We start from the raw sequence: 11521 nt of genomic DNA on the forward strand, positions 1-11521 counted from the left end.
GGGGCAGGGAAGGAAAATGGGAGAGGAGGCCTGGCAGGCCTCCTGCCTTTCTTTGGGGGGAGAATCCCCAAAGAAACCTTCCTTCTTATAACCCCCAAAGGCTTCCCAGAAGACCCTCCAGCCATTTATCTGAATGAACAAGGGCTCTCCCCACTTCCATCCCTCCTCAGAATAGACTATGAGGGCAGCAATGGCTTCAGGGGCTGAGACTGTGCATACATAGATGTCCCCAAAGGCCCCTCCTCAGCATGCGCGGGATCGCCAGGGCCGAGATGCTACTGCTTATTCTGCTGGCGGTCTTTGTGGGAAAGAAAGGTTTGTGCCTGGGCTTCAGCGGCCTCCCCTTCTTTCCCTCCTTCCTTTCTTCCTTTGAGGAGACCACAATAGAGCCCAAGGTGCAGAGCTGGACTCAGGAGGGAAAGTCATGAAAGGAACGCTCTAGTTTGGAAATATAGCTGTCCCTGTGTATCCTGGAAGTTTGTGTGTTTGCCTCTGCTGTTCTTATGGCTGGGAATGGAGCTGAGGACTGAGGAGAGAAGAAAGGGTCAGTTTGGGGAAAATTCAGAACTTCTCTGCATCAAAGAGTCCAGTGTGTTGAAATAGCAAAGAACTTTACTGTGAACACATAGAAATTCAGTGTCTAAGCCAGAACTGCACACTCCCATCCAAACAAGACATTAAAACCCCAAACCTAAAACTCCACCCTCTTCCAAACCTAGTCCCCCCCCCCAATTCCCACAGTCTATGCCCCACAGGTAACAAGCCCCCCTTTGCCATTCCTGAAATTAGGCCCTTTCTGCCTCCAACTTTCTTTAGCCAACATCCCACAAATTCCAAAAGCTATCGTCCCCATAACTATTTTAACCAGCTGTAATAAATCCCAGCCCTCCATCTGCCTAACCTATACCACGACCCACAATCTGCAGCCAAATTTACAACCCAAAGTCATTATCTATACAATTAGCAATTAAAACCCAATTTTAACAAAATACAAACTTAACATAAACAGACATATGGACAGACAAACATTACAAACAAAATCACAACAGTCTTTTCTTAGCACTGCTGGATTGAAAATATATTTTTGGCATTCCTTACTGACAAAAAGAGTGTTAGTTCATTTCTGGGATTTGTGTGGCTTCTCTCCTGTATGGACTCTCTGATGTGTCACTAGGTGTGACTTCCGAGAAAAACATTTCTCACAATGCTGTCATTTGTATGGCTTCTCTCCTGTATGGGTTCTCTGATGTCTCACTAGGTGTGCCTTTGAAGAAAAACATTTCCCACAATGCTGGCATTTGTATGGCTTCACTCCAGTGTGGGCTCTCTGATGTATCACTAGGTCTGTCTTTGAAGTAAAAGATTTCCCACAATGCTGGCATTTGTATGGCTTCTCTCCAGTGTGGGCTCTCTGATGTGTCACTAGGTTTGACTTCCAAGAAAAACATTTCCCACAATGCTGGCATTTGAATGGCTTCTCTCCTGCGTGGATGCTTTGATGCATGACAAGAACTGACTTGTACGCAAAATATTTCCCACAATGCTGGCATTTGTATGGCTTCTCTCCTGTGTGGGCTCTCTGATGTCTCACTAGGTCTGACTTTGAAGTAAAAGATTTCCCACAATGCTGGCATTTGTATGGCTTCTCTCCTGTGTGGAGTCTCTGATGTCTCACTAGGTGTGACTTCTGAGGAAAACATTTCCGACAATGCTGGCATTTGTATGGCTTCTCTCCTGTGTGGACTCTCTGATGTTTCACTAGGTTTGACTTCTGAGAAAAACATTTCCCACAATGCTGGCATTTGAATGGCTTCTCTCCTGTGTGGAGTCTCTGATGTCTCACTAGGTGTGCCTTTGAAGAAAAACATTTCCCACAATGCTGGCATTTGTATGGCTTCTCTCCTGTGTGGAGTCTCTGATGTTTCACTAGGTTTGACTTCTGAGAAAAACATTTCCCACAATGCTGGCATTTGTATGGCTTCTCTCCTGTGTGGAGTCTCCAATGCACGACTAGGACTGACTTGTACGCAAAATATTTCCCACAATGCTGGCATTTGTATGGCTTCTTTCCTGTGTGGAGTCTCTGATGTATCACTAGGTGTGCCTTTGAAGTAAAACATTTACCACAATGCTGGCATTTGAATGGCTTCTCTCCTGTGTGGAGTCTCTCATGTATCACTAGGTGTGCCTTTGAAGTAAAACATTTCCCACAATGCTGGCATTTGTATGGCTTCTCTCCTGTGTGGAGTCTCTGATGTATCACTAGGTGTGCCTTTGAAGTAAAACATTTCCCACAATGCTGGCATTTGTATGGCTTCTCTCCTGTGTGGAGTCTCTGATGTATCACTAGGTGTGCCTTTGAAGAAAAACATTTCCCACAATGCTGGCATTTGTATGGCTTCTCTCCAGTGTGGACTCTCCGATGCATGACTAGGAGTGACTTGTAAGCAAAATATTTCCCACAATGCTGGCATTTATGTGACTTCTTTCTTGTGTGGACTCTCTTGTGACCAACAAATTCTTCTGTAAAAGAGGACAATGAGTGAATCACAGTGTAAAGACAGGAAAGTGTTACCCCAAGATTTAGCCCCACGTTCACCCCTCCCTATTTGAGATTAAATTAATAAAGTTGGTGTGAGTGACCTGAGCATGAACCTGTTCTGGATGCCCCCAAATCCATATAATGACTGTATTGTTACTCATAGGAGCTACCAAAGAAGAGAGTGAAGGGGAACTGCCATGAGGAAATGAGTAGAAGCAGATAGTCGGGCCATTGAAAAATATTTCATTAAATATATGTAAAACTATTTTAATTGAAAAGTGGCATCATTTCCTGTGAGACTACCAGAGAGTCCTGAGTCAGAGCCCAAGGCATGATGCAAGCTAACTGCAGAGGATGCTTCATGCTGTGTGGCACCAGAAGATGACTCACAACCAATACAGTATACAGCGCACATGCGGATTGATGTGGGTTGGTGTTGGGTGTAGAAGAGATTGTGAAGTTGATGGAAGTCAGAGAGGAGAGCTTGCAAATATTTGTTTTATATTGCAACGCAAGCTAAAGAACCTCCAAGGACTTGGAGGAAATCAACTGTGTGTCAGTTATTTTTAAGTGTGGAAAGTGGTCAGTGCATTGCCAATGCCTATATCTGGAGATTTGCTTCTGTACTCTGCTATTTTATTGTAGAGCTCTAGGGATGTCGTCTTCAGACTGTGCTATACATTGGCTTGTGAATGGAACCAGAATTCAGAGCCAAGAAGGAACTAAGAGCCAGTGTGACAATCCTGTTTGTCTGAGGTATTTTTGCCAAGCACCCATTGCATTTATTTCAGTTTCATACAATTCTTTCCCCACCCAGGAAACATCCTAAAGCAATTTAAACCTTTTCGAAAGCTCGGTTTCTGCCCCTAAGCAACAATTTCAGTATAAATATCAGGCCCAACTGGCTCTTCTTCAGCGTCAGTCCAGTTGCAGACAGACGCTCCGTTGGTTTACACTGCTAAACACCTCACTACACTCGCCAGCTCCACTTGCCATTGGAGTTACTGACTTCTCTCTCCTTTCTGGACCCTCAGCAATTGGAATCTAGATATTACCATTAGCAAAGCCTTACACTATTCACCACCCCCACCTTTGTTACCCAGTTCTTGTGTGTGTGTGTGAACACCTATATGTGTATATGTGTGTGTGTATGCGTGTATTTTGCTTTCCCCCTAAATAAAACACAAAAACCTATTGGAAATGCCTCTGGGGTTCTGTGTGCCTCTGGGTCTGGTATAGTTGGGATGAATCCCGGGGTCACTGTAGCCTCACTCTCTCCTTTGAGCTAAGTATGAAATTCCCCTAAAAGCATAGCACTTGTGGGTGTCCTACCCAGACTCCAGCATTTCGAGTGACAAAGGGCCTCTGGAATCAACCACGGACCTAAGCAAGCTCAGGTTGGAAAAGAAACATGAGAGAAAAAGGGATTATTGTGTTACCCTTTCCTCTCTGTACAGACATTGCTCATAATTCCTAAATGGAACCCTTAATATGTATGAAAACAAGGGCCTGATTTCAAGTTCAGTTCTGAGGTTCAGTGCTCTACATGGGGATACCGTTGTAACAAGTTCGGAAGCTTCAGTTAGTTCAAAACGCAGCAGCCAGATTGGTCACCGGAACATCTAGGTCAGGCCATATAACACCAGTTCTAACATCTCTACGTTGGCTGCCAATTAGCTTGCGGGCGCAATACAAAGCGTTGGTTATTACCTTTAAAGCCCTACATGGCTTGGGCCTGAGCTACTTGAGGGAACGCCTCTCCCTACACAATCCGTCCCGCCCTCTCAGAACAAAGAGCAGTCTAAGAACAACTTCTCACAGAGCGTACACAGCCATGGCCCCCAAGTTATGGAACAACATGCTGGAGGAGATCCCTCTTATCACCATCTTGGATGCTTTCAAGAAAGCACTTAAGACAGATCGCTTCCAGCAAGCTTACCCACCCGACCTCTTGTAAAGAACTTAAGGAAAAATCCCACTTTTGATCACAATTGTGCATTTTAAACGATGTTTTTATTTGTCTCGAACTGAGTTTTTGGCAACTGGTTGTTTTACGGTGTGTAAATTGGATGCTATCGCTTTTTGTGGCTATTTTATGGTTGCAATACCACCTCAATCCGTTGCGAGAGGGGGGGGGGGAAATACAAATAAAACTTATTATTATTATTATTATTATTATTATTATTAAAATCCATCAGGTTGGAGGCTTCCCTTCAAATATTTAAACAGGTCTATCAAACCTATCTTACGGCATGGTTTCCAGACCGTTCCCCATTTTAGCTGCCCTCCTTTGGACACACTCCAGTTTCTCCATATCCTTTTTGAATTGTGGTGCCCTGAACTGGACACAGTATTCCAGGTGGGGCCTGACCAAAGCAGAATAGAGTGGAACTATTACTTCCCTTGATCTAGATACTATTCTTCTATTGATGCAGCCTAAAATCGCATTGCCTTGTTAGCTGCCGCATCGCACTGTTGACTCATCTTTAACTTGTGGTTTACTTAGACTCCTAGATCCCTTTCGCACGTAGTTTCATTCAGCCAGGTGTCCTCCATCCTATATCTGTTCATTTCATCCCCCCCCCCAGCCTAATCCCCTTCCCTTTCTCCCTCCACTCTCCAACCTTCCCTCTTGCTCATCTGCACTGCTTCAGCATTTCACCTTCACCATCTCTTTCCTGCCTTTCTATTTTTCACATTTGCTCCTTCTCTCTTTCACAGATACACACCTATTTCTGGCCTGTTACAGACTGCCAAAATAAAGCTGCTTCGGGTCTATTTGGAGGTATGCCATTTAAATGATGCATGCACCCTAGGAATCCGGAAGCTGCACCAAAAGCTGCACTCCGGTGCTTAGGAATGGAGTGTGGCTTTGGTGCGACCTCCAGACTCTTAGGACCCATGCATCATTTAAATAGCATACCTCCAAAGAGACCCGAAGCAGCTTTATTTTGGCAGTCTGTAACAGGCCTATGTGATGCATAAAAGAGACACTTTGAGGCTCATTTGTTGAGAAAGGTAGAATAATCAATATACAAATAACCCAATGGGAAAGACAGAGCAAGGGGGCTGGGACCTGGTCTCCAATTTTGGTGAGGATCAAGCACCAGGGAGCAGCCTTGAAACAGTCTTAAGACATCTCTAAGACAGGGCTGGGCTATTGTTGGGCATTGGGGGGGGGGGCATCACATGGACCCACAGGGTATCTCAGGGGCAACTGCACATTGTATTGCCGTAAAATAGAAATCATGTTTTGACCCTAAGTATTGCATCCCTTTGGGGAAGTGGAGGCCATTTTGACACTGTTGGGCCTTCTCTGAGCCATTGCAGGGCCAAGGGAGGTCTTTTCCCCAAGAAGCCTCTCCAGACCCTCAAAAGGCTGGAAGAGGGCCAAAAAAGGTGGAAACATACTCAGAGATGTGCTGAGTACCATTTCAGTGAGAAATGCATTAATCTCCATGCTGTCTTCCCACAAAAGCCTAGAATTGGTGTGATATCTGGGGGCGGAACTAAGTTTCAGACTAAAAAGTCCTTTGCTTGCACCAAAAGGTCCATTGAGAAACTCAGGTAGAAGTGTCCATTAACATGTCTAACAGTCTCTGAAGTGTCTAAACCTTTTCCCTCCATCGTTAACTATCTCCACACTACTACCCTTTCCTCCCCCTTCAGCCCCTAAGCAGTCTGGCTGCCAAGGTACCTCTTGCCTTATTCTCCACTGTTCACATATGCCTCTCCCCCCGGGGGCATGTCTGCCACCCAAAGCTCACATACCAGTCAGTTAAGAGCCTCCACAACTGGAGGTTGGATGGTGCTTGGAATGTGTATTCCTGCATGGCAGAAGTGGGTTGAACTGGATGGCCCTTTTGGTCTACTCCATCTCGATGATTCTATAATGCTAGTGGATTCTGGTTCCTTACCCACAGAGGCCACATTCTCATAATTCTCCATCATTATATAACTGTACATAATTCTCTGCTTCTTCGTCAACAGTTTCCATTCGTCCTCGGTGAAATATATCGCCACATCCGCAAAGGTCACCTGCAACAGAAAATAGCCCTCATCCACAGAGTGACTAAGCAAAAGGGGAGGAAAGCACATGGTGCATCCAAATATTATTTGATCACTTTAGAATTCAGTCCAGGAAATAAACTTTAAATTCTGTCAGCAAGAAAAAAGCTACTGCCTTTGAGACTCAGTTTATCTTGAATCTTTCCAATATAATATACAATATAATACACAATATAATTTAGGCCATGGCTGGGATACTGATGATGGATTAGGAGACTGACTATCCCAACACATACAGTACATTTAGCCACCAAAGAATTATGGTGCATTTAGATATTTCTTACCACATTTGAGAGGCAAACGTCATTTTTAATAACAGTTCTGGGGAGCTCTCTGGGCTTGAGGGCCACTGGGCCCACCCCATATTTAGATCCAGAGATGTTCTCCCATAGCCCCCAACATTACATAGATTGGAAAAGGAAGACACACGTGGACAAGCAACCCAGAAGGCAGTGAAGATGGCCAACATTGTTTATGAGGAAGATCACGCAAACTAGGAAGGGCACAGCAGTTTGCTTTTGCTTCAGCCTCCTGGGAAGGGCCATATCTTCCTTCTTTCCTCTCCTCTCCCCACTTTTGAGTTGATGGGCTGCAAACTCCTTGGCACTCCTTATGCAGAAATTGAAATGAGCTGAAGAAAGGGGAAAGTGGGAGGAGGAGAAAGAAACCAGGACATTTTAAAAGCCCTCGAAATAATGGGGTGACAGAGGATTAACCAGGACTGTCTCTGCCAAACCCGGGCAGTATTTTATTTGCTTCCTTTCATAAATTGACCCAGCAGTGACACAGATGAAGCTATTAGGATAGTGCCTCACCAAAGAGCTATTGTAACTCGGCAGCCTCTTTCTGTTGGAGCCCAACTCCCTTCGCTTGGCCTCTGTGTCGGCCATCAGGTGGACAGGGGTTCCTGGTGGTCCTGCACTTGGGTCACTTCCAGGAAGAGAGGCCCCAAAGCCGTGTCCAAGGAGGCCGAGATGAGGTTCCTGAGAAAAGGGAACAGGGTTAGGATCTGCTTGGCGAGAAACCCTGCAGCACTCAAAGACACAGAGAATGGCATCCTGCTGGTTATATACGCAGGTGACATATGCCTCCTTTGGGCCGATGCAGAGGTGGGCATGCCCTTCCTCCCTCTGCACCAAACAAAGCCCCCTGGACCTAGCTCCCCTACGCAACAGATACTCCATGCCTTCTTAGAGTGTGATGGTGAACCTATGGCACGCGTGCCAGAGGTGGCACTCAGAGACCTCTCTGTGTGCACATGTTCCATCGCCCCAGCACAGAGTTTGCCAGAGTTTGTTACTAGAAAGCCAGAGGGACATGGCACTTTGCAATAAATAAGTGGGTCTTGTGTTGCAGTTTGGGCACTCGGCCTCTAAGAGGTTCACCATCACTGGATTAGGGGATGGGAATTTGGAGAGGGCCCTGGTTATGTCCCTGTAGCAAGATGTGAAATCAGTGCATCATAAATAAATGAACAAATAATCTGCTGAAACCTCCAGAGTCCCCAGTGCTTTTCCCCACCATCAGCCCCTTTCCCAAGAAGGCTGCATCCGCACTGTAGAAATAAGGCACTTTGACACCACTTTAACCGCTCAGTGCTATGGAATCCTGAGATTTTGCCTTTGGGACACTTATCCTTCTCTGCCAGAGAGCTCTCATGCCACAACAAACTACAAATCCCAGGATTCCATAGGATGGAGCCAGCAGATTTAAACCGGCTTCGATCCGAATCATTTCTATAATGCAGATAAAACCTAGGTCTGTTGTAAAAGGATAGAAGCAGCCAAGTCTAATTTTTCTCCTGTAAAAATGGTTTTGCTTTTCAAAAATATAAGCAGTTTTTATGTCTAATCCTTATTCTTCTTCTTGTTGTTGTTTGTTTGTATGATTGTATACATCATTCTTGGTAATATGAGATGGTCAGTCTGTCTCCTTCCTTCTTGCAGGAAAATCTATTAATAAGGAAACTGGGGAGACTTTTAAAACCTCCCAAAGGAGCCACTTTTGGCCTTGTTTGGGGGACTAGCCTCCTCTTAGAAGCCAAAGCCCAATGTTTCTGAAGAAGAAGAATAAGGCTTGTGTTAAAACTATCCTCCCTTTTTCTGATCCCTTTTAAAACCCATGTTCCCCAGAAGGAGCAGAGCTGTGTAATAAGAAAACCCTCTCAGAAAAGAGACACAAAAGACACACAAAGGACACACTTCCTTCCTTTTGGCCCAAGGAGCCTGGCCTCCTTCTGACTCTGGAGCCTCAGGAGAGAAAGAGATGCCTCTGTTCAACTGAGGCCTCAGAGAAGGTTCTGGAACATTATTCCCCACAGTCACAAGCAGAACAAAATGTCCCCCAGAATACAAAATGGCCCCCAGAATACAAAATGGCCACAACAACACAAAATGGCCCCCAGAATACAAAATGGCAGCCGGAACACAAAATGGCTGCCTCTGCCTCTGCACTTGACAGTTGGAGGCCTTCAGGGAACCCAAAATGGAGGATGAAAGGGCCCCAAAGCCAGAAGGGACCCCAAACAGCATTTCCAAACCTTAACAACGTTTATTTCGGAAAAGTCTGCTGGAGCTGGATAAAAGACAGAGGAACTGTGGAGAACGGACCCTTTGGAGTCAGAAGAGGTTTTTGGAGGGGAGTAGAAAGACTGTGAAATAAATCAAATACCGTATGGCGGCTTGCCTGGCCGTTGTTTTTCTTTTTTTTTCCCCCAGCTGACCAGTCCATTGTAAAGGAAAAGGTTAATTTTTTCAAGTCAACTAAGAACTACAATTAAGCTCTGCAACAGAGCGAGGAGAGAGAGAACCTGGAAGCATCAAGCCCAGCTGCAGCAAATGATCTGAAGACTGACTGATAAGGCCCCCTCGGCTACTATTGAAGTGTGGGAGAGGCGGAGAGAGAGACGCTGAGTCAGGGAAAGAATAACTCTCCCATCTCTACCTCTCCTTCCTATTTTCCTCTTTCTTTCTTTTTTCCCCCTCTCTTTCTCCCCAACTTATACTTAGTAATATATATTAATTGCTGGCTATTTTGTAAACTATTTGTTTCCTCTGAAAGCTAAATTGTTTTAGTGGCTTATAGCTGTTCCCTTCTCTTTCCATTTCCCTTGCTTCCTCTATTCTCTTGGCTGCTTCCCTTCCCTTTCTCTTGGAGGGAAAGAAAAAAATATATCAAAAAGCATACTTGTAATCCTTGCGTTAACTGGTAAAGGTGAAGGATACAGTGTATATCTCCAGGTGTTGTGTAAGTGTATTGCAACTGGTTTGTTAATTCGATGTGAGAAATTGGGATAGGAAATTGATACTTACACCCCCAAAGGTGGGTAATGGTGTAAGAAGCTTGATACTAATATCCACTACTAATTCTTATCCCATTTATAATAATATTGCTGAAGCAGGCTAAAGATCTAACTGTTAGAGCTTAAGAAGAGGGGGATTAGAGAGCAAAACCCTTTTAAATGGTACTTTCCTGTGTCTCTTTATACCCCCTCCCCTATCTCAATTATCTCTCTTGGCTAACATAAAATATTTCTTGAGACCCAGAATTGTTAGAGTATTTTGGTGAAACATAACTTCTGATTTCCTCTTGTTTCTCTTACTTGGTATTAAAGCCTACTTGAGATTCGTGTTCAACACACTCCAGTTGAAAACTTGGAAACTGCAATTTAGTCTTGAATGCTTTGTAAGTGAATTATAAAGTAGTGTACATTTATTGTGGAAGATTGTATAGAACTTTGTTATTGAGATACATTGTTAGGACCTTTTTTGTCAAGTGAAATAAGCGAAAGAACTATTAGAATCACTAGAGCTTAGAATTAACATTGTAGAAAATTGCTTGTTTCTTCTTTCTTTTTTCTTGGATCCTTCTTTTCAATTTAAGTGCATAATTAGACCAACTTGCAGTGGTGAAATTCCATCACCAATTCTTAAGTACTAAAACACACCTTTTTCTATTGAATTTTAAGTAAAGCGACTAATCCAACCTCAATAGCAAACCAGGATACATTTGAAAAGAAAGTAGTTTGGGATTTTTTATTTTTCCTCTTTCCTTCTCATTATAAAACTTGAAAAACCAGTAGAATAAGTTTGATTCTTGGCTTATTGTATCTTCAAATTAAATTAGCAATACAACCCTGTTATTTTTAACTATAAAAGAAATTCTCTCTTATCAACCCACCCTCTTTTCTTCTTGCCTAAAGATGATGAATACGAGGAAAACTGCAGCGCTGAATTCAAATCAGCCAGGAAATGCAAGGAGAACATCGAATGATTCGATACCAAAATTCCCTGAACACAATGATGCACTAATTGAGGAAATGAGGAGATTGCAACAGGAAACAAGTAAAGAAATCCAAGCTTCAAAAGAAGAGGTTAAAACTGAATTAAAGGCGGAAATTAAGCAATTAAATGCAAGATTAGACCAAATAGAGAACGAATTTAACTCAATTAACGGAAGGATTAAAGGTTTAAAGATAGAAGTGCAAGCAACAGAGGAAAAAGTTGACCGAGCCGAAAGAACGAGAGAAGAAGACCAAAATACATTTTTGAAAATTTTGGTCAAAGAGAGAGAAAATTGCCTGAAATTGAGAGGCCTTAAAGAGAACACAAACGAAAATCTCTACACTTTGCTTTGCCCAATACTGGCCGGATTTGTAAATGAACCAGAGGAACAGTTTCCCTGGGAAATTGACCGAGCTTATAGATTAAGCTCTAGAGTAGCTAAAACAAAGACTTTGCCCAGGGACGTAATGGTATATTTTGTGAGAAAGCAGACAAGGGACTTGGTCCTAAATCAAAGCTACGATACTAAATTAATGGTGGATGATCAAGAAATAATTATCCTGAAAGATATACCGAGCCAAATATTGAAGAGGCGCAGAGAATATCAATGTTTGACGGACGTTCTTAA

This window comes from Sceloporus occidentalis, unplaced genomic scaffold, assembly GCF_023333645.1.
Source record: "Sceloporus occidentalis isolate IW3139 unplaced genomic scaffold, rSceOcc1.0.p SCAF_12, whole genome shotgun sequence".
Lineage (NCBI taxonomy): Eukaryota > Metazoa > Chordata > Lepidosauria > Squamata > Phrynosomatidae > Sceloporus > Sceloporus occidentalis.